Genomic DNA, 24,187 nt, shown 5'->3' on the forward strand with positions numbered 1-24,187 from the left:
AGCCCTGATGCTGCCCCTAAGAAGTGGGCAGCACCCCTTGACCCCAGTCCAGATCCAGGCTGCCCGAGCGGGAACGGGTACGGTGCCTCGCACCCAGCTGTCACTTCAGGGGACCCCACATCCATGGGGGAGCCCTGACCCCCGGAGGATCGCCACCGGTTGCGGTAGTGGCGGGCCTGGGCCATCACTTTCCTCCAGGCCGATCCTCCAAACCTGCCTCTCCGGAGGCGGCAACGGAAAACATGCCCCTAAATTATTTACAATCCCACCAGTTCGTGGGTGCCTTGCAAGTTCTCATGCATGTCCATGAAGAGTTCCTCATGCCAACAATAACAGAAGTCCCTGCGGGGACAACTTGCCGCCAACGGCCGAGTCAATCACGGTGTCAATCAGGTTATTTACTCGGTCTGATTCATTCATTTAAACAGGGTAACGGTACTGATGGTCCCAACGGGGACAACGGTGCAACGGAGAGACCGCTGCCTTTGGGGCGGCTACCACCGCGGGGGGTCGGCCCAATCGGGGACCGGACGGTACATCGGGTTCTCCTTCCATAGGCAGTGCAGTCCAGAGCCGCTGATCGCCGTTGGGAATGGTGGCGGGGGCAGCGTGCTCGGTACCTCCTCTTCCATCAGCTGCACTCTCTCTGGACCTCCTGCTACGGTACCGGACCCCGGCTCCCACTCAGTCAAGGCTGGTTCAGGAGCTTGGGTGGCCTGATCGCGATGCGGCACGGCCGCAGCGGCCCCTTGCTCATGGGCCCACACCACGGCAACCATTCTGCGCACCTCCGTCTTCCAATCCAGCAGCTGCTGCAAGCTCTGCGCCCTCACCTTCAAGCAAAACCGGCGCAGCTCCCGCTCCAGCCAAGCAGCGGTCCCGGCGGGGAGCTCACCCGGGCCGCAGTCTTCAAAGGCTACTCCTCCTCTGTTCCTCCAGAGCTTAGATGCTCCAGCGGCGGGCGCTCCCGTGCTCCAACCCGAGGACGCCGCCATCTCTCCATCTGCTTCCCCCCTTGGTCTTTTCTCGGCACCTCCTCTTCAGGGGTGGGGCTTCAGCTTTCGCGCCTCCACTGCTCAAGAAGACGCTCGAGCAGGAAAATCTTCGCGCCCAAGATGGCGGACTCTGAAATTTTTCGGCCGGACACTGCCAGCAGGGGAACACACGGCGCACCTCTACCAGCTGGCAGAGCGGTAAGATCCTGTTCGTGACGCCAAGTTGTCGTGGGCGGCGGGACGCCACTCTGACAGCCCCTATCACTGAGTTCAATGACCGGCGCCTTCACACCAAGTATCGCGAGAGGCCCGTGACGTCACCGCTAGTCAGTCTCGGGTCGGAAGCGAGAGGTGATGTGACAAGCGGCGGCCATGGAGGACAGTGACAGCGCTGAGGTCGGGATGGCGGGACTTCATCACCGTAGGTAAGCCGAGCGGGACCATGTGTGTGTGTGTGTGTGTGTGTGTGTGTGTGTGTATGTGTACATGCCGCGGGCAGGAGGGGACGGAGCGAGCTGAGCGGGGAAGTGTGGGCTTCCTGCACGTAACTAAGATAAACATCGGGTTACTAACCAAAGCGCTTTGCTTGGATACCCAATGTTTATCTTGGTTACCAGCTTGTGGCAGGCTGCCAGCGATGGCTCCTGCTCACTGTAGCTGTAAAAAGCCCTGCTTTTTGCTGCTAGAACCGTTCTCGAACGTATCTAGAACTATCAAGCTTTTGCAAAAAGCTCGAGTTCTAGTTCGATCTCGAACAGCCCCCAAAATCACTCGAGCTTAGAACTGGAGAACCGCGAACCGCGAACCGCGCTCAACTCTACTGGTTACCCAATATTTACCTTAGTTACAGCGTCCACCGCTCTCAGGCTGCCAGTGCCAGCTCCCTGCACACGTAGTGTCGCGGGCGGCGTGGCGCTGCGCTCGCTAACGCTCGGGTCCGGCGCTACTGCTGCTCGGTGGCTCGAGCGGTGGGCCCGGACCCGGGGACTCGAGCGGCACTCCTCGCCCGTGAGTGAAAGGGGGGGTAGTTTGGTTTGGGAATTTTGTCCGTGACGCCACCCACAAGTTGTAGTGAGGTTGGGCACCACCGCTGCTGGTGACGGGGATCCCGGGAACGATGGTAGGGAGCAGCTGGGATGTTGTTTTCCCCCTCCGTTGGTAGGGGTTGGTGGTCCCGGGGCCCGGTGAGGTGACGGGGAGGCAGGGTTGGCAAGGTGCAGGGTCGCCTGGACTGCGCAGCGTGGTGCCGGATGGCACGGTTGTACTTACTCAGCCACAAATGTACGCAAAGTCTCTGGTAAACCAAACGGCTGGATGGACGGGTCCCGCAGCCGGCTGCTGTGGCTTCTCCCGGACAGTTGGTGGTGGCTGCCTTTCCCTGCACCTTTGTGTATGTTCAGTCCCGATGGCTTCCCACCGGTAACCCACTCCCCAGTGTATATATGTGCCGGAGAAGCCCTTTTGCCCGCAGGCTCTGGCCCTTTGGAACTCTAGCTGTGGCGGTAGCTGTATTTCCTTCTACTGGTCGGACGGTTGCCTTCTATCGGGTCTTGGCTGTTAGGGAACCCCTGGGGTTCCGGTCACTGACAGATTTGACCTCTTAATGGCAACTCCAAGCCTGGTCGGGGTCCGCAGGCCCTGCCTGTGTGTGCTGGCTTCACTTCGCTCCCCGGTTCAGTACCAGCGGGCTACCGCCCGACCCCGGTCTTATGGTTCTGTGTTGATTCGCCTCTCCTGCAGATGGCCACCACCGTCTGCCAACCTTGCTCTTTGTGCCCAGGCCACGCACCCGGACACGGTCAGTTTTCTCCTTCAGTCCTCTCACTTGCACTTCCCTAACTGATCTGACTTCCTTCTCCCGCCTCCAGGACTGTGAACTCCTCAGTGGGTGGGGCCAACTGCCTGGCTCCACCCCACCTGGTGTGGACATCAGCCCCTGGAGGGAGGCAACAAGGATTTTGTGTCTGGCTGATGTGCCTGTCTCAGGGTGGGGGTGTGTGTTGCAGTACCTGTGACGACCTGGCTAGTCCAGGGCGCCACAGTAGCCAGAGTACACATCGGGTAAATAAGCAAAGGTTTGCTTATTAACCCAATGTGTACTCTGGCTAGGAGTGCAGGGAGCCAGCGCTAAGCGGTGTGTGCTGATAACCAAGGTAAATATCGGGTAACCAGCGAAGCACTTTGCTTGGTTAACCGATATTTACCTTAGTTACCAAGCGCAGCATCGCTTCCACGCATCGCTGGGGGCTGTTCACTGGTCGCTGGTGAGATCTGCCTGTTTGACAGCTCACCAGCGACTATGTAACAACGCAGCAGCGATCCTGATAAGGTCAGGTCGTCAATCGTGATCGCTGCTTTTGTCGCTACGTGTGACCCCAGCTTAAGTCGCTGGGAGGTCGCTGGTGAGATGTCACACAGTCAGACCTTACCAATGACTCAGTAACGATACAGGTCGCAGTAGCGACCTGTATAACGATCTCTGCTGCCATTGGGACCCTGTCACACAGTGTCAAACATAGCGATGTGTCCTGCCCAGCAGGACATCGCCTTTGAAGAAAATAGTCCAGGACATTCAGCAATGACCGGCAACCTCACAGCAGGGGCCAGGTCGTTGCTGGATGTCACACATAACGAGATCGCTAGTGAGATCACTGTTGCGTCACGAAAACTGTGACTCAGCTGCGATGTCGTTAGCAATGTCACTTAGTGAGACGTGGCCTTAACACTCAAGTACTATGAGTATGACGAAGACGACATAGTGTTCCAGTGAGATAATGACCCACAGCATATGTCGAGATTGGTGAGCAAATGGTTCAACAACAATGATGTATGGGTGTTAGATTGTCCTTCACAGTCCCCACACCTCAACCCAATCGAATACTTGTGGGTAAAGTTGAAGAAAAAGCTGTATACATACCCAAGTGAGTCAGACCCGCAACACACATCCGTTTAATTTGTACGTGTGCGGTACGTATTTGCACGTACCGGAGACACGTACACATGGAGACCCATGTTATTCAATGGTAGATGGCACACACACGTAAAATCACACGGAACGTGTGACCGTGTGGTAAGTACGTGTGTGCGCTTTTCTACACGGACGACATGTCCGTTTTTGGCCGGCAGCACGCAGGCACGGACCCGCTTTAGTCTATGGGTCCGTGCCTGCACATACCGCACACAGAGTATGTCCGTGTTCAGCATGTTTCGTGCGTGTGCGTTTTTACACTAGCGATCTTATTTTTTGTTTTTTTTAAATTAAAGTCAGTATACTTACTTTTTTTTCTGCTGTTCTCAGTCATACTTACATTGGCTTCATGTCCGGCGTACTCCAGGATGGTCCAGCGTCGCTTCCAGCTGTGCTGCATGAAGGTGATTGGAGCTGCAGAAGACACATCCGCTCCTGTCAGCTCCACGCAGCTAATGAAGACAGCCACGCGATCAGCTGAGCTGTCACTGAGGTTACTCGCGGCCAACGCTGAATAAGGCTGATCGCGCTATTCCCTTCATTAGCTGCGTGGAGCTGACAGGAGCGGCTGTGTCTTCTGCAGCTCCGGTCACCTTCATGCAGCAGAGCTGGAAGCGACGCTGGAGCATCCTGGATTACGCCGGACATGGAGGGCTTTTTCGGGCTTATTAAATTGGTGAACAAGGCAATTTGTTAGTGGTTTTTTTTCTAATAAAGGATTGTTCGGGTGTGTGTGTTTATTTACTGTAATTTACAGATTAATCATGGAAGGTATCTCGGGGAGACGCCTGACATGATTAATCTAGGACTTATTGGCAGCTATGGGCTTCCAATAACTCCTTATTACCCCGATTTGCCAACGCACCAGGGCAAATCGGGAAGAGCCGGGTACAGTCCCAGAACTGTCGCATATAATGTATGCGGCAATTCTGGGCGGCTGCTGACTGATATTGTTAGGCTGGGGGGCTCCACATAACGTGGGGCTCCCCATCCTGAGAATACCAGCCTTCAGCCGTATGGCTTTATCTGGCTGGTATTAAAATTGGGGGGACCGCACGCCGTTTTTTTTAATTATTTATTTATTTATTTTCATGCACAGTATAGACACGCCCACCGGCTGCTGTGATTGGGTGCAGTGAGACAGCTGTAACTCTATGTGGGGGGCGTGTCTGACTGCAACCAATCACAGGCGTCTGTGGGTGGGGAAAGCAGGGAATACGAGATTGATTAATGAGCGGCCGGCATATTCAAAGTAATTGTTGCCGCGTATTCTCTGCACAGCTGTTCCTTGCCGCGCTGGTGATCGGGGAGCGATAAATATGAGAGAGGGCCGCTCACTTCTGTCACTCGGGGGATTAGCGGTCACTGGTGAATCCTTCACAGGTGACTGCTAATCAGTACGCGGCACACAGACAGAGCCACGGCATTACAATGAAGTCGGGTGAAGTTCACCCGAGTTCATTCTCATCGCGCAACTCTGTCTGCTGTCAGCCGACATGTATCAACGACATTGTGCAACACACAAACGGATATTCCACACGGACATTCCCAGTACACATACACGGGCATTTTACACACAAACACGGACATTTTACACGTACACACGGCTCGCATGCGCCATCACACGGATGCCATACGTACCGGAGAAACGCCCCAAAAATACGGAACACGGACCCGAAAAACGGACCGTGTCATCCGGACGTTTTTTTTGTGGAAGTGTGTTTTAGGCCTCAAGCAGTATGCATCCACATTAGGAAAGTGTAGAAAAGACCTGCGATTTCAAGACATGCTTAAATCTGATTGAGAGCATGCCCAGAAGGATTCAGGCACTATTTAAAGACAAAGATGGATTTTCAAAATACTCACAAAATAATAAAATTTATAATTTAAAGATTTACAAGCAAAACAGTAATACAGCAGTGACAATACAAGAATCTGCATAACTAACCATATGCTAAATAGTTTAAAGTCAAATTTATGTGTGAGATAGCCAAAATGACTGTAATGAAGGTAATTTCAAAAAATTTAACAAGAACAAATTCAAAATGCGGGTAGAGTGCAAAATGGACTCAAAACCTTATTAAATTGTAAGTTTTATTAATAGTTATGAAAAATAACCCCATAGACACACAAACAGATAACAAAACATGGTCAAATAACCCCTCAAATGGTTGATACAATTACAAAAGGGACGGAGAGGAGGTGAGGGAGCCCTGATGACCCTCAATAATACCGGTGTCCCTACCTAACAACGGAGGGAGTGACACCGTAAGTTCCCTTGTGCTCCCGTTCCGCGTCGACTAGCCCTTTCCCTCGACCTTAAGATAAGGAAGGGGGGGAGGGAAAATGGGTGGGGGGGACCGTCCCAAGAAAATATAAGAGGGGAGTTAGGGTCTAAAACTGTACATAAATATATACGTTTTTTTATAGTCCCTGACCCAAAACAGTTTAAATGTACAACCACACAAGGAAAATGAAAAAACAATAATACTGCACGATTTAGCTCATATAATAATCTTTGACATTAGGACATTGTCACAGAAAGAGCCACCACAATCCCTGTGTATATGTAACAGGACTGGGTAATCGGCAGGTAAATTTTCTACCACCCACTGATGTTAATGTCCTTACTATGGGTGCCAATAGCCCCCATTATAGATACTATTGATAAACAAATATAGCACAGAAAAGGGAATAGAAAATAGTCACTTCCCTGAAAAAACAGGTCTTCATCCCAGCATAGCCTCAACGCGTTTCTCCTTTCCCATAAAAGGTTCCTAAGGAGGCTTGGGGAGACACAGCAAATCCTGTAAGGTGGTGATCCATGGCTGTAAGCTTACTTGGGACATAGTATTTCAATTGATTTTTCTAGTTCAAACATTTAAATTTACGGAACAAAATTATTATTTGGAATCATTAATTAAAGCAATTCAATAATTTTTATTTCTATATTTTAAGGTGTGCATTATAATTTTAAAACCCAGACCCCATGCAGTTATACTCAATACAGGAGCTTATAAATGATTAATTATGTGTAGATACTTCTCATAAAGCAGGTCACAAGATGGAAAAATAAATGGAAGGAGTCTACCTGACATGGGCACAGATGCCTCCTGTTAAATTGCCCTAGTGCTTATTGATTCTGTTTTTTTACTTCTTATTTTCAACATTCTTTTATTCAGTCAGTCAGGATGGTAACAATAAATTCAAACATTGCAACATTACAATTCTTGATACTATTACATTCAGTGGCATAGCAACTGCTTTTGCCTCCCGGGGCGGTTGTCAAATTTTTCGCCCCCTTCCTTTGGCCATCGATAATCCAGAATATATATAACTTGGGTATCTTGGGTATTGGATGACGGATGGAGGGGGCAGTGGCTGATGGGGATTGCGGTGGCGTATGAAGGGGGGGGGCAGCGGCTGATGGGGAGAGCTATGGCGTCTGAAGGGGGGCAGCGACTGATGGGGATAGTGGTGGCGGATGCAGGGGGGCAGCGGCTGATGGGGAGAGCGGTGGTGGATGCACGGGGCAGCGGCTGATGGGGAGAGCAGTGGCGGATGGAGGGGAGGCAGCAAATGGAGGAGAGCGGTGGCAGATCGAAGGCAGTAGCGGAGGTTGATCGGGGGCGGTGACTACTGCTGCTGTGGCAGCGCGGCTGAAAGGGGGCAGTGGTGGGGGCAGAGGTGGATCGGGGGCTGATCGGGGACAGCGGTGGATTGGGGGCACTTACCAAATGGCACTTGCAGGGATCACTCTCCTCAGCTTTGACGGATAAAGTGAAGCTGAGGAGAGTGGTCACCTACAGGTCACCGGACCCAGATCCAAGGTGATTGGAGAGATTGGTCACAAGGCCATCTCTCCAATCAGAGCTGGGGGCGGGTGAAACAAAGTTCACCCAGCTCCAGCCAGTGATCAGTGCTATAGCTGCACTGATCATGGCTGGATTTCAATGTTTCAGCCATTTTCAATGGCTGAAATATCACAGTGGCTGTGATTGGCTGAGCAGCATTCGTCAGCCAATCCCAGCCTCTGTAGGTCCGAGGGGAGACACCACTGAGATCAGGCAGAGGTCCCTTCCTCCCCGAATCTAAGGTTTTTGCACACCGATCGCAGCCACCGAGGCTCTGGGGCCGCGATTTTGCCATGACGTACTGGGTACGTCATGGATCGTTGAGTACCAGGTCACCATGACGTACCCAGTATGGGTCGTTAAGAGGTTAATCAACAATTATTAATTCTTCTATGTTTTTCTATTTTTGATTTTTTACCCCCAAAATGCTGTCCCCCTGACACGTGCCGCCTGGGGCGGACCGCCCCCTCCGCCCCCCCTTTGCTATGCCTCTGATTACATTGTTCTTTAACCTAAAGATCCCCAATAAGAAGAGTCGATTAATACAGTTATCAATCATTTCCCATATAAGATGGTGCTAATTAAATTTATAAAATACTGAATAACTCAAATCCAATATTTTAGCTGGCAATCATAGACAAGTAAAAAGAGGAAAAGGGGGAGGAAATAAGGGTATTACCTCTGGCAGTATAACAAATCTCAGCATAGCCTAAAGGCCCCATTACACGCTACGATTTATCTGACGATCTCATTAGCGATGTGACACGTCCAGATCGTAGTTACGAGTTGCTGAGATCCCACATAGGTCGTTTATTAGTGGTCACACGTAACGATCGCACAAGCGACACAAAATCGTTCAGCAATATATTGTTTTACCAAGGCGGTCGTGTGGATGTTGTTCATTTTTTGCAGGGTGTCAAACGTACCAATATGTCTGCCGCGATACAAACGACGAACAATATTTTGAAAATGAACAACGTGTTAGCGATCAGCGATTTTCAACCTATTTGCGATCGTTCGGAGTTGCACATAGGTGTCACACGCAATGATGTCGCTAACCATGCCGGATGTGCGGCACGGAAACCGTGACCCCGCCAACGTATCGTCAGATAAATCATAGCATGTGACGCCAGCTTTAGTCAATCAAATAAGATACAGTCTTTAGATGTTAACATATGTATCAGACATTACATAGAAATTGACATGGTATTCTCCAAGTAGCTGGAGAGCTGAGAGTGGATCTAAGGATCCCAGATCGCACGAAACAATTCAAGGGAGTGATTCATAATTGCATCTATTTTTTCATAGAGCATAATATTGTTCAACTTCTGCTGGACTATGTTAATGGATAAGGTGACAGATTTCCATTGGCTGGCTAAATAAATTTTAGCTGCAAGAGTAATGAATGATATTAACCTGTGGCATTTATTAGTTACCCCAGCAGGTTTATCACCAAACAGGAGAATTTCAGGTGAATATATATTAGAGATATCGCAGAACTAATTTATTAAAGAAGTAACATCTTCCAGAGTTTTGTTACAGCTGGGCAGGTCCACCAAATATAGGGTATATCTCCCCTTTTGTCCACACCCTGGAAAGCAGTGATCTGAGGTTCCTGGATATATGGTGCTTAAATATGTCGGAACATAGTAGGATCGATGAAACATTTTTATACATGTTTCGGAGAGAGATATCTGATTGCTCCCCCTTGTTACATTTTCATAGCATTTGTTCCATCTTTCTAGAGTCATGGAGAACTTCTTCTTATTGGTCCATCACCTTCAATTTAATGTTTGTCATAGGGCAGTTTAAGATCTATAAGATATTATAGATCATTGATATCGTACCTCTGCCCACCGAGTCAAAAATGCAAGATCTTTCAAAGGCTGTTGGGTTCATGATCCCATCTTTCTCCCATTAAGGTACCTATAAAATGATATATCTGTTCTAACCTGAAAATTTCCTTCCTAGGTGGTAGAAACTGGGACATAAATTCTGCTTTGGAGTAAAGGCTATACAGGGGGGCTAGATGGTTTAAGTGAGTGACGCCTCTATTTTTCCACCAGGAGAATCACCCAGAAGTTACCCCAGGCTGGAATATTGGATTATTAAAAAGATTAAGGAGTGGTGATGGGTTGGATTGCAGCTGGCATTGGAAGCGGGTAGAGCTCCACAGCCTCACAGTGTTGTAAGAGAAGGGATCTAGCTCAGGCATCCAAAAATCAAACTACCAATGGTATAGAGTACAAGTAAGGAGTCTTCCAATCCAACCCACCTAGGAGCACAATCACCCATCATGATGGTGGAATATTTGTGATAATTGGGCCGCTCTATAGTAAAGAGGAAAATTAGGCAAAGATATACCACCCCATCTCTTATGACGGAAGAGTGTCTGTTGTGCTATACGTGCTGTTTTATTATTCCAAATGAATCTGGAGACCTCAGAGTGTATTCGTTTAAACATGCTTTGTGGTAGGATTATAGGAAGGGACCAAAATAAATACACGAACCGTAGGAGAGTATTCATCTTAACTGCATGAGTTCTGTCGAAAAAGGATATAGAGGGTTGTGACCATTTATTAAAATCTTGCATCATATGTTGGATGAGAGGGGCAAGGTTCAACTTAAACAGTAAGTTTCTATGGTTGGTGAGTTTGACTCCTAGATATGAAATATAATGAGTTTGTCTCTGGAATTTGAAATTAGATAGTATGTTATTTTGGATATTATTTGGAGTGTTTATAAAAAGTGCCTCTTATTGTCGATATTCACTTTCAGCCCTGAGATTGACTCAAATCTGCTTAGAAGTGCAAATAAATTAGAGGGAGATATGTGATGCCCTGGCAAAACCAGGTAGTCACATATAGGCCCCCGCAGCACAACACCTTCCCTCACTCAGGTAACACACAGCCGACCTGAAACCCTAGTCACCCCTCGCTTAGGGAAAGATGGACACACCAAAGGGCGGGACCAGGCGGTTGGAGCACGCTCACCTAGGGGTCTAGACAGCCCAGGGCAGGAAACAAGACAGTAGCGTTTATCTCAGAGTTATGTGCTAGGGTTCAAGTTGAGAGGAGTGGAGCTGTGGGCTAGGTGTAGTCCCAGCAGGAGGAGAAGCTCAAATTGAACAGTGCCAGGGTTGGAGCCATGGTACCTTGGCTAGGTGGCAGATGGTGGTCTCCGTCAGCAGGAGATGGGAAGACGACTCGACAGATCCGATGTGGACCGGGACAGGGTTGTAGCCCACCGGTACCGACACAGATTACTGACCCGGAAACCATAGCACAGAAAGGGTACTCTTACCCTGAAGCCAGGACCAAAACCAGCGGCCTAGCTAACTAACCGATTGAGGGCAGGATTATAGGTCCTATCCCACCCAAAGTCCCTAAAAGAAGACAACAGCCCACCGATAGGGAGAAGGCCACCACCAGGGCCCATAGATCCCACGGGCCAGCGTCTGCGTGGGCATGGCTCCTTAGGCCACATCCAGCGGGGAGCGGACTCCTGAGTTCCAGACCAGGCAGTCCACCATACACAAAACAAGTGCAGAGGAAAAGGACAGTGACCACCAGCCCGGGTGGGGGATCTGAATGCAACCGGCTACGGCGGCCGGCCACCAGCACCTTGGTTTGCCAAAAGACTTGTGTGATTCATTTACTGTGAGTAACCAACCAACCCCCCGTACGTCCGGGCGCACCGGTCCTTGCCGTCGCTACACCCTGCACAAAGACACTGGGTCCCGGGCCAACCATCCCTACCCATGGAGGGGTTAACATCCAGCTGCCACTACATCTCTCCCAGGTGCTCCACAACAGCAGCGGTGGTGTCCCACTTCACCACACACCGTGGGTGGCATCACGCACTTAATACGGCCTAGCACGTACATCTACTTCCCCCTTTTTATTCGGCGTGTCCGCGAGACCCCCGGGTCCGGAGACCCTTGAGCCACCCACAGAAGGGCTGGACCCGAGCAGCGGCGGCAGCACAGATATATGCGGATTCGATATGGTAAAAAGTAGATCATCAGCGAATAGGCTTAATTTATAAATGTCTGATCCAATTCTATGTCCCACTATATCTGGATGTTCTCTAATAACTTGGGCCAATGGTTCCATTGCTAATGCAAAAAAGGCAGGTGATAAAGGGCATCATTGTCTAGTACACCATCCTATATGGATCGGCTGAGGGGTTGTGGTAGGGAGCTTCAAGTATGCTGTGGGATAATTATATAGAAGATGTATTGTTCGAATTAAGTTTTGCGTGAACCCCAATTTGACCAGTACTCTATATAAATAAGGCCGTATTACTGAGTCAAAAGCTTTTTCTATATCAAGGGCAAGAAGAAGAAGGGGCAATTTGGATTTATTAGCATGGTATATAATATTAAGTTTCTTAAGAATGTTATCAGCTGCTTGGCGAGAGGGTATGAATAAAACTTGATCAGGGTGTATTAGTGCTTGTATGCTACGGTTAATTCTATTGGCTAAAATAGAGGTGAAAAATTTAAGTCTACATTTAACAGTGAGAGAGGCCTGTAATTTTTAACTTTTAACTTGTAAGGGATCTCTTTTGGTATTCGGAATAACTGTTATATGGGACAGAAGGAACTCTGGGGGCATTGCTTTGCCATTCAGCATGTCATTACAAATATTTAAGATGTGCGGTTTCAGTATATGTATAAATTTTTTATAATATGCCTCAGAGAGTCCTTCTGGCCCAGGGGCCTTATGTGGCTTTCAATTTTTGACCGCTTCATCAATCTCTTCCTTAGAAACCCTAGTCTGAAGAGTAGCTGAGAAATTTGGGGTGAGAGATGAAAGGGTGATGGAGTTTAGAAAATTATCTATGGCACCCATAGAAGCAGATGTCTTTTGGGTATATAAAGACTGATAATAGTTATGAAATACCTGGTACATCTTGTCTGTATTGGATGTTTGTCCGCCCTGTTTGTCATTTATTGTGAACACCGAGTTAATCCTTTATTTGTCTCTCAGTTTATGGGCTAAGAGTTTATCCATTTTATTAGATAGTTTATAATAGGTGGCTTGCGTCCATCTCAAGGCTCTTTCAGTTTTTGTTGTTAATAGAGTCTGCAGCTGTAGTTTGGTGTCTCCTATACACTTGTTGAGATAAAGAGATGGGTGAGATTTGTTAGATGTCTCTAATTTCAATAAAATGGGGTTATGATGGGGTTAATCTCTCTCCTTACTTCCTGGGTTCAGTTCCTACAACTCCCATAATTCTTTGCGGCTGTAGGACTGTATCTAACACACCCACTCAGCTCTCCACTCCAAGACTCCTCCCTGCCATCTTCCCTGTGTGGAAGCACTGAGAGAAATCCCAACAGAGATAGCAGAAGCTCCCAGCTCTGCACAACCAGGGGAAGAAGGCGTCTATCTTCTGCTTGTTCTCATATAGTTCACAGTGTGTGTGTGTGTGTGTGTGTGTGTGTGTACACACAGAAATTATGATTAGGCTGCTTTCACACATCAGTTTTTTGGCACCAGGCACAATCAGGTGTAAAAACTGATGCAATGGATCACGCGAAAAAACTGATCAGTTGCATCAGTTTTTTCTATCAGTTCCTTCAGTTTTTGGACAGATCCGTTGTGCTACTGAGCATGCTCAGTAGAAAAAAATGGAATCAGTCACTGTAATGCGTTGTATGCCACATTACGACGGATCTGGTTCCCATAAACTTTCACTGTACGTGACGCCGGACGGCACTGGATCTGTTTTTTTGCCGCTGCCAAAAAACGTTGCATGCTGCACCCCTTCCGGCAACTAGACACACAAATTTCACTGGATCCGTGCACAACGTTTGCAACGCAAGGGCATCAGGCACAATCCGGCGCTAATACAATTCAATGCAGAAAAAAACGATCCGGCTTTATCCGTTTTTCGCCGGATTGTGCCTGATGGCAAAAACTGATGTATGAAAGCAGCCTTAGCTGGCGCAACATGTGAAAAAAATAAATGATTAGGGGGGAAAAAATGCTGGTGTCATGATATTGCTTTTTCCCCTCTTGCCTAGTCTCTGTGTGTTGTCCGTATCATCTGGGTGGCATGTATTTTGCAGGCTACTTTCACATCAGCGTTTTTTGCCTGTAGGCAAAAAACGCAAACCGCATATGACCGGATCCTGTGGATTAAATGTGCAACGCATGCAACCGCAATTGTTATTTTACTGGATCCTTTTGCAGGGGGACACAGAATTTATCGGTCGGCACTGGAGTCAGCTGACTCCTGATCTCACAGCTCGCACACACTGTGATGCCTACAGGTTAACAGCAGCCCCTCCTGTTGCCAATCACGTGTGATCGTGTGCTGGTTGTGTGGTCAGGAGTTCAGCTGAGTTCAGATCAGCTGACTCCATTGTAGGCCGATTACTTGTTCTGTGTCCCACTGCATCCATAGCAGCATGTGCGGGCTGTGAAGTCAGCTGAGTTTGGCCGGCACCGGAGTGAGTTGATCTGAGCTCAGCTGAACACCTGACCTCATAGCCAGCAGAACAAGTAATCAGATCAGCTGACTCCAGTGTCGTTCGATTACTTCTTCTGTGTCCCGCTGCATCCATCGCAGCGTGTGGGGCTGGAGTTCAGCTGAGTTTAGATCAGCTGACTGCAGTGCCAGACTGAACTCAGCTGACCTCACAGCCCGCACATGCTGCGATGGATGTAGGGGGACACAGAACAAGTAATCGGAAGACACTGGAGTCATCTAATTACTTGTTCTGCTGGCTGTGTGGTCAGGAGTAGGGATGAGTGATCAGCAAAATGCTCGGATGTTCAATGGGCGAAGCTCATGTCGATTTTTTTTTTTAAAATTCATTAAAAGTTAAAAAAAAACCCTCCAACACATAACCCTAACTAGAGTTGAGCGCAGTTCTAGGTTCGTGGTTCTCCAGTTCGCGGCTCGAGTGATTTTGGGGGCTGTTCTAGATCGAACTAGAACTCGAACTTTTTTGCAAAAGCTCGATAGTTCTAGATACGTTCGAGAACGGTTCTAGCAGCAAAAAAAACAGCTAATTCCTAGCTGGCTTTCCGCTGTAATAGTGTAAGTCACTCTGTGACTCACACTATTATGAAATTTCAGTGTATAGTGTGCGGGAACAGCGCCTTCAAATCACTGCTGTATGGATAATGGCGATCGCCATTTTTTTTTATTTTTCCTTGTCTTCCTTCCCTAAGCGCGCGCGTGTAGTGGGGAGGGCCAGCATGTCAGCCAATCCCAGACACACACACAGCTAAGTGGACTTTTAGCCAGAGAAGCATCGGCATGTGTGATAGGATGCCCATGTCACATGTCCCTGCATTATAAAACCGGACATTTTCCTCCAGCACGCCATTATCTGCCTTCTGCGTCCTTGGTGTCAGACATCACTGGCGCAGCTCCTATCGCCGATACTGCTGTATGCGCTCTCTACACAGCGCTGGACAGCTTAGGGATAGCACTTTCTATCAGTCCTTTTAAGGGCTCGTACCGGCAGGGTCAGAGCCATAGGTGACAGGTCCTGAAAACAGAGTTTAACAGCTACACAAGATAACAGAGTCTGTGTAGCTAAGGTCAGGGATTTCCTCGCTGCATTTCCCCATTAAGAGGGAATAGAAAGGCAGTCTTCCATTCCTCTACTCAGAGCCCCACAACCCTGGCACTGTACCCTCCTGTCCTCTGCACACTCCAACTCATTATAACTAAGCCATTATACTAGCAAACACTGAGTGTACCTAGTGTCATCCTAAAAGTGGCTATTGGACTTCTGTATAGTCCCAGTAGTGCACAGATATTTGCAGCACCTCTGCCTGCATTGCACACTCAAACTCATTATAACTAAGCCATTATACTAGCAAACACTGAGTGTACTTAGTGGCATCCTAAACATGGCTATTGGACTTCTGTATAGTCCCAGTAGTGCACAGATATTTGCAGCACGTCTGCCTGCATTGCACACTCAAACTGATAGTTACTAAGCCATTATACTAGCAAACACTGAGTGAACTTAGTGGCATCCTAAACGTGGCTGTTGGACTTCTGTATAGTCCCAGTAGTGCACAGATATTTGCAGCACGTCTGCCTGCATTGCACACTCCAACTCATTATAACTAAGCCATTATACTAGCAAACACTGAGTGAACCTAGTGGCATCCTAAACGTGGCTATTGGACTTCTGTATAGTCCCAGTAGTGCAAAGATATTTGCAGCACCTCTGCCAGCATTGCACACTCAAACTGATAGTTACTAAGCCATTATACTAGCAAACACTGAGTGAACTTAGTGACATCCTAAACGTGGCTGTTGGACTTCTGTATTGTCCCACTAGTGCAAAGATATTTGCAGCACGTCTGCCTGCATTGCACACTCAAACTCATTGTTACTAAGCCTTTATACTAGCAAACACTGAGTGAACCTAGTGGCATCCTAAACGTGGCTATTGGACTTCTGTATAGTTCCAGTAGTGCAAAGATATTTGCAGCACGTCTGCCTGCATTGCACACTCCAACTCATTGTTACTAAGACATTATACTAGCAAACACTGAGTGAACCTAGTGGCATCCTAAACGTGGCTATTGGACTTCTGTATAGTCCCAGTAGTGCAAAGATATTTGCAGCACGTCTGCCTGCATTGCACACTCCAACTCATTGTTACTAAGCCATTATACTAGCAAACACTGAGTGAACCTAGTGGCATCCTAAACGTGGCTGTTGGACTTCTGTATAGTCCCAGTAGTGCACAGATATTTGCAGCACGTCTGCCTGCATTGCACACTCCAATTCATTATAACTAAGCCATTATACTAGCAAACACTGAGTGAACCTAATGGCATCCTAAACGTGGCTATTGGACTTCTGTATAGTCCCAGTAGTGCACAGATATTTGCAGCACGTCTGCCTGCATTGCACACTGAAACTGGTAGGGTAGGGGGAAAAGTGTCAGGGAGCCTAGTCCTGACCTGGCACAACCTAGTAAATATGCCTGTTGGCTGATATTAGGAATGAAGGGCCTGGACTAGGGTCACTACAGCAGGATGTTGCTCCTAGCAACCAGGAAAACAACTGCTGTAGGAAGGAGGGAAATAGGAGTGCAGCAAAGCCCAGACAGATGTTGGTGGTAGGGGACTCTATAATTAGGCGGACAGACAGGGTCATCTGTCGCCGAGACCGTGAATGCCGAACAGTGTGTTGTCTGCCGGGTGCTCGGGTTCGGCATATTGTGGATCGGATAGACAGATTGCTGGGTGGGGCTGGGGAAAACCCAGCGGTCATGGTGCACATTGGTACTAATGACAAAGTTAGAGGCAGGTGGAAGGTCCTTAAAAATGATTACAGGGAACTAGGAGAGAAGCTGAAGTCCAGGACCTCCAAGGTGTTGTTTTCAGAAATACTACCGGTGCCACGAGCGTCACTAGAAAGACAGCGGGAGCTTAGGGAGATAAATATGTGGCTTAGAAATTGGTGCAGGAAGGAAGGGTTCGGGTTCATGGAGAACTGGGCCGACTTCTCAGTCGGCTACAGGCTCTACGGTAGGGACGGGCTGCACCTCAATGGGGAAGGTGCAGCTGTGCTGGGGGAGAAAATGGTCAGACGGATGGAGGAGCTTTTAAACTAGGATCGGGGGGGAGGGAGGGTAGTGGAGCAAATAAGGGGATAGATAGAGCAGATAGAGACAGGGAGACGGTAGGGATCAATGAAGGATTAGGGGGGGATGGGACATACAAGGAATGTAGGGAGGCTAGGAGTAATAAAGGTGTTAATAGGATTAAATGTCTACTGGCAAATGCAAGAAGTCTTGCAAACAAAATGAATGAATTGGAGACTCTTATGTTAACCATGGATTATGATGTGGTGGGCATTACGGAAACCTGGCTGGATGAAAGCCATGACTGGGTGACAAACATACAGGGTTATAGTACATTTAGGAAGGACAGGAAAGGCCAAAAAGGTGGTGGGGTGTGTATATTTATTAAATCTAACCTAAAACCTGTGTTGTATGATGACATTGAGGGGAACAGCAACAATGTAGAGTCAGTATGGGTAAATGTACATGGGGAGGGGAATAATGGAAAAATGCTAATTGGAGTTTGCTATAAGCCTCCTAACATACCTGAATAAATAGAGGGTGAAATGCTGGAACAAATTGAAAAGGCAGCTAATAATAATAATCGGGTTCTTATTATGGGGGATTTCAACTATCCAGACATTCAGTGGGACATAGAATCTTCTGGTTCTGCTAAAAGCTGTAAGTTCTTATCTACCATTCAAGACCATTTCCTCTCTCAGATGGTAGGTGAACCGACCAGGGGACATAATTTACTAGATCTGGTCCTGTCAAATAGACCGGATACAATTTCAGATCTACAGGTCCGGGAGCACTTGGGCACCAGCGATCATAATATGGTACGCTTCAACATAATATTCAATAGAACATTTCAAAGGGGGAATGCTAAAACCTGGAATTTTAGGAAAGCTGATTTCAACAAATTAAGGGAAGAGCTTAAATGTGTAGATTGGGACAAAGTCATGGTAACTGGGGATACCGAACATAAATGGGGTAAGTTTAAGGATATACTACTAGAGTCCTGTAAAAAACGTATACCCAGTGGTAATAAAATGTCCAGGAATAAAAAGAAACCACTATGGATAAATAAGACTGTACAAAGTATAATAAAACAAAAACAAAGGGCATTTAAAATCTTAAAGGCTGAGAATACAGAAATAGCATTGCAGGAGTATAAAGATATCAATAGGAAATGTAAAAAAGAAATCAAACAAGCAAAATTAGCTACTGAAACAAAAATCGCCAATGACATTAAAATAAATCCCAAAATCTTTTATAAATACATTAATGCCAAAAGGAAAACAAAGGATAGTATCGGCCCCTTAAAATATAATAACAAGTTAGTTATAGAGGACAAACAAAAGACTGAAATATTAAATAGGCATTTCTCATCTGTATTCACCAAGGAACTGACTGTACCAGGGATCATTCAACAAGTGAAAAATCAAAGTCCACCACCCGATATAATTAATTTAACACAAGATGAAGTACGCCTACATCTGAGTAAATTAAACATTGACAAATCCCCAGGGCCAGATGGCATTCATCCACGAATATTGAGGGAATTGAGCTCCGTAATCGACAGACCGCTGTATCTCATCTTTTTAGACTCACTTGTAACAGGGTTGGTGCCTCAGGATTGGAGGATTGCTGATGTGGTACCGATATTTAAGAAAGGTAAGAGGGTAGATCCAGGCAACTACCGTCCAGTAAGCCTGACATCAGTAGTATGCAAAGTTTTTGAGGGCATTTTAAGGGATGACATGCAAAAATATATTGCAGAAAATAATATGATAACTGACAAACAGCATGGATTCATGAAAGATAAGTCGTGTCTAACCAACCTGTTGGGGTTCTATGAGGGGGTAAGTTCAAACCTGGATATTGGTAATGCAGCTGATGTGATTTATTTGGACTTTGCAAAGGCATTTGATACTGTACCACACAATAGCCTTATACTAAAGCTCCAGAAGCAAGGACTAGGGGACACAATATGCAACTGGGTAAGGAATTGGCTAAAAGATAGGAAACAAAGAGTAGTCATAAATGGTACATTCTCTAAATGGGCTGTAGTCAGCAGTGGGGTGCCGCAGGGATCTGTGCTTGGACCGATTCTTTTTACTCTCTTTATTAATGACCTTGTGGATGGGATTGATAGTACAGTGTCAGTCTTTGCCGATGACACCAAACTATGTAGGATATTAAAAACTGACCTGGATAGTACAATATTACAAAAAGATCTGGATAAGATGTCAGAATGGGCAGATACTTGGCAAATGAGATTTAATGTTGATAAATGTAAAGTAATGCACCTAGGACGGAGTAATCCTATAGCTGCATATACATTAAATGGAAGTAAACTCGGGACTACAGAACAGGAGAAGGACTTGGGTATTCTCATTACAAATAAGCTGAGCAGCAGCACTCAATGTCAAGCAGCAGCTGCTAAAGCAAACAAGATTTTAGGGTGTATAAAAAGAGAGATTAGATCCCGTGATCCCAACGTATTGTTACCCCTCTATAAATCACTTGTAAGGCCACATCTGGAATACGGGATCCAGTTTTGGGCTCCACATTTTAAAAAGGACATTCAGAAGTTAGAGTCAGTTCAAAGGCGGGCAACTAGACTATTACAAGGAATGGAAGGCCTCCCATATGATGACAGGTTGAAAAAGTTAGATATGTTTAGCTTAGAAAAAAGACGTCTCAGAGGAGATCTCATTTATATGTATAAATACATGTGTGGTCAATATAAAGGACTGGCACATGACTTATTCCTTCCAAAGACAGTACTAAGGACTAGGGGGCACTCACTGCGAGTGGAAGAAAAGCGATTCCGAAACCTAAATAGGAAAGGGTTCTTTACAGTTAGAGCGGTCAGACTGTGGAATGCCCTACCACAAGAGGTAGTAATGGCAGATACTATAACAGCTTTTAAAAAAGGGCTGGATGATTTCCTCAGTACACAAAACATTGTTGGTTATAAATGACTTAGTGACTAAATGTAGAACTGGTGGAGGAAGGTTGAACTAGATGGACCTAGGTCTTTTTTCAACCTAAGTAACTATGTGTTACGGTTGCTGCGAGCACTGGAGACTATGTCCAGATTTCTTGCTACTGCACATGTGCGAGCGCTGGAGACTAAGTCCAGATTTCTTGCTACTGCACATGTGCGAGCGCTGGAGACTAAGTCCAGATTTCTTGCTACTGCACATGTGCGAGCGCTGGAGACTAAGTCCAGATTTCTTGCTACTGCACATGTGCGAGCGCTGGAGACTAAGTCCAGATTTCTTGCTACTGCACATGTGCGAGCGCCGGAGACTAAGTCCAGTCTTGGAGCCATTGCACATGTGCGGGTGACATCATCGCTGACACGAGGTCACATGTCTCTGACACCTTCTATGCCGATTGGTCGCTGGTCATGTGCTTGTGACGTCTTGCTCGGTGATAGGCCAGCATGACGTCACTCCTGTCGTTCTGGAAGCGGATTGGCTCTGGTGTCCTCCATCTTGGATGAGGCACAGAGTCTATATAAGACCCTGACACACGCCGCATGGTGCTCAGTCCTCTTGGTTCATGCATATGAGTAGACGCTCTGTGCGCGTTCCTCTAGGCATTCCTCTGTCTATGCTAGGTGAGCGCTACCGGCAGGGTAGCGTTCTTATACCTTACAGCTTCGGCTGCTGTCCGTATCCTTACCTCTTAGGGGAGCGGACATAGGCAGGTGCCTGAGGCACATGGTCTGGCTGGGCCTTGTGATTGTACTCGTAGGTGGACGTTGCCGCTAGGGTAACGTTCCTTATACTGCGTCTGGCAGTTGTTCGTATCCTCGCACACTAGGGGAGCGAACAGAGGTAGGAGCTTTGTGCGGCTTACGCTGCTGTTCGTCTCTTTTGCACCACTAGAAGAGCGGACCTAGGCAGGTGCCATATCTAGTGGTTCGTGTCCTCGCACACTAGTGGAGCGAACGCAGGTAGGAGCTTTGTGCGGCTTACGCTGCTGTTCGTCTCTTTTGCACCACTAGAAGAGCGGACCTAGGTAGGTGCCATTTCGCACACATTGCCTTTGTATCTGTGATTATTAACAGAGATCATTCCACACACCCTCCAAGTAAGGGAGGAATTGCTTTACTTTCTTATTATATCCTTCTGTGAGTTAACAGAGGTATTGCACTCTGCCATAGTCTGCAGCAAAGTCTTTGCACGGTGGACCCTGACTGTCTGATACTCCTTTCGGTTATTATCAGACAGCCCCCCGTAACACTATGTAACTATGTAACTAAGCCATTATACTAGCAAACACTGAGTGAACCTAGTGGCATCCTGTGATACCAATGTGATATGACTGAAAGAATGTGTGATTAGATAGGAATCATAAAAGATAGGAGTGATCCCAGATATTATTTGACCTATCAATAATTCAGTATCAAAAGAGATGTCCTTTGGATGGCCAATATGATGACCAAAGAAGCAGTTTCAAGATAAAGAGGAAGTCACATTTACAGTTCCACTTACCGGAAACTTGTGGTTGGCTTAAAGACAGGTTTAAGGAAGCTTGCATATGAAATTTACGGCTCATTGCAATATTTCACTAACACTATGGTCAAACTGTGGTCGGTCAGTTGTCAACTGGCAGGATGTGCAGGAAATGTGCAGGAAGCTGCCGGTGCCCACAACAGTTTGTGGTCAAGTTACATGAACATGACTCAGCTGTCACATGCTGGTGACCATTTAAACACAACCTACAAATTTTCCTATAAAAATACACCGGACTCGCTTAATGTTAGGGAAATCTTCCAGGACATTGAAGTGTACGTACGCACTGTTCCTGTGATGCAAGATGCCATGTTGATTCCTTATCATTAACTCGAGTTCCCTCCGATGTGAAAGGATTGCTACAACATAACGGTAATGTTGATGCATATTTCTGTTATTGTATAAGATTATAGTTCTAAATGCCTATGTACCATTGATTATATTCATGTGCTATTAAAATAAATAGTATCTTGCTATAAAGAATATTAGTATTCGTGCCTGATTAGGATATCAGTGAGCGCTTCGTAAAGTACGGGCTTTCAGCCCCCTTTTTAGTAGAATTTAGCAAGACATAAATTGGCGTAGTCGGCAGGATTACCGTATTTTTCGGACCATAAGACGCACTTTTTTTCCCCCAAATGTTGCGGGAAAGTTGGGGGTGCGTCTTATGGTCTGACTATAGGGCTGCGGCTGGGAATGAGGGTGTTGCGGGTCATCGGGGGCACGAGCAGGCAGCAGCAGCGCCTGCCGTGACCACGTGGGCCCGCTCATTACATATGCACGCCCATCCTCCCACCCATCTCTCAGCGCTGAAGCCGGCACTGACAGGTGGGCGGAAGGATGAGCGGGAACGCGCGCATAGTAAAGAGCCGGCCGCATGATCACCCCTGGCAATTACAGCCTGGAGTGATCATGTGCGGCTGTATTCACTGCCCCCCGCGCGTCATTACCAGCGCGGGGTGCAGTGAATCAGTACACTCACCCGTCCCCGTGTGTGGAGCCGCCCCCCTGCTGCACGCGATGACTTCCTGTCTGTGCCGGTCAGCTGATCTGTGCTGAGCTGGTCAGCTGATCGGCACAGACAGGAAGACATCGCGTATTGCAGGGGAACGGCTCCACACACACAGATCAGCGTGCCAGAGAGGAAGATGTGATCGGTGCTGCAGGGAGTGAGGAAAAGGTGAGTATAAACGTTTATTTTTTTCTCTGTGCTATAGGATACAGGCCATATACCAGGATGGTATATGAGCACGATGGGAGTATATGAACAGGCTGGATGGGGGGGCATGTGAACAGGCTGGATGGGGGGGCATGTGAACAGGCTGGATGGGGGGGCATGTGAACAGGCTGGATGGGGGGGCATGTGAACAGGCTGGATGGGGGGGCATGTGAACAGGCTGGATGGGGGGGCATGTGAACAGGCTGGATGGGGGGGCATGTGAACAGGCTGGATGGGGGGGCATGTGAACAGGCTGGATGGGGGGGCATGTGAACAGGCTGGATGGGGGGCATGTGAACAGGCTGGATGGGGGGGGTATGTGAACAGGATGGATGGGGGTTTATAGCAGGATCATATACAAGGCAGGAGGATCATTACCAGGATGGGGTACCTTAGTAGAGAATTTGGGGACATTACCCCCATAACAGTGTCAGCAGCAGATCCTCACCCTATAACAGTGTGTCATGACCACATTTTTTGCTTAAAGTTTTATTTTCCCATTTTCCTCCTCTAAAACCAGGGTGCGTCTTATAGTCCGGTGCGTCTTATAGTCCGAAAAATACGGTACTTCTATAAGAAGTAATTAACGAATTTTTGTAATTTAGAAGTTAAAAACATATATTTGGCAAATTTCCAGATATTTTTTTTTAAATCTTTTTGCATAGTGTCAAAATGTTCAGAAAATGTAAGGATAATGTTAAGGAGGTTGTTGTGGAGATCCCGAGCTGGATTGAGGCTCCCTACAATCTTATAGCACATGAATTGGTCAATTGTGGATTGGCAGAACAATGGCAGAATAAGCTCAAGGGTTGTGAAGCTACTGATGTTGTGAATGTACTCAGTGGTGCCCCTGTGAAAACAGGTGATGTAGTGTCTTGTGGATTGGCAGAACAATGGCAGGATAAGCTTAAGGGTAGTGAAGCTACTGAGGTTGTGAATCTATTCGGTAGTGTCCCTGTGAAAGCAGGTGATGTAGTGTCTTTAGCACGGCGCAAACAATGGCAGGATAAGCTTAAAGGTAGTGAAGCTACTGATGTTGTGAATGTATTCGGTAGTGTCC

The sequence above is a fragment of the Anomaloglossus baeobatrachus genome, chromosome 4 (assembly GCF_048569485.1).
Source record: "Anomaloglossus baeobatrachus isolate aAnoBae1 chromosome 4, aAnoBae1.hap1, whole genome shotgun sequence".
Lineage (NCBI taxonomy): Eukaryota > Metazoa > Chordata > Amphibia > Anura > Aromobatidae > Anomaloglossus > Anomaloglossus baeobatrachus.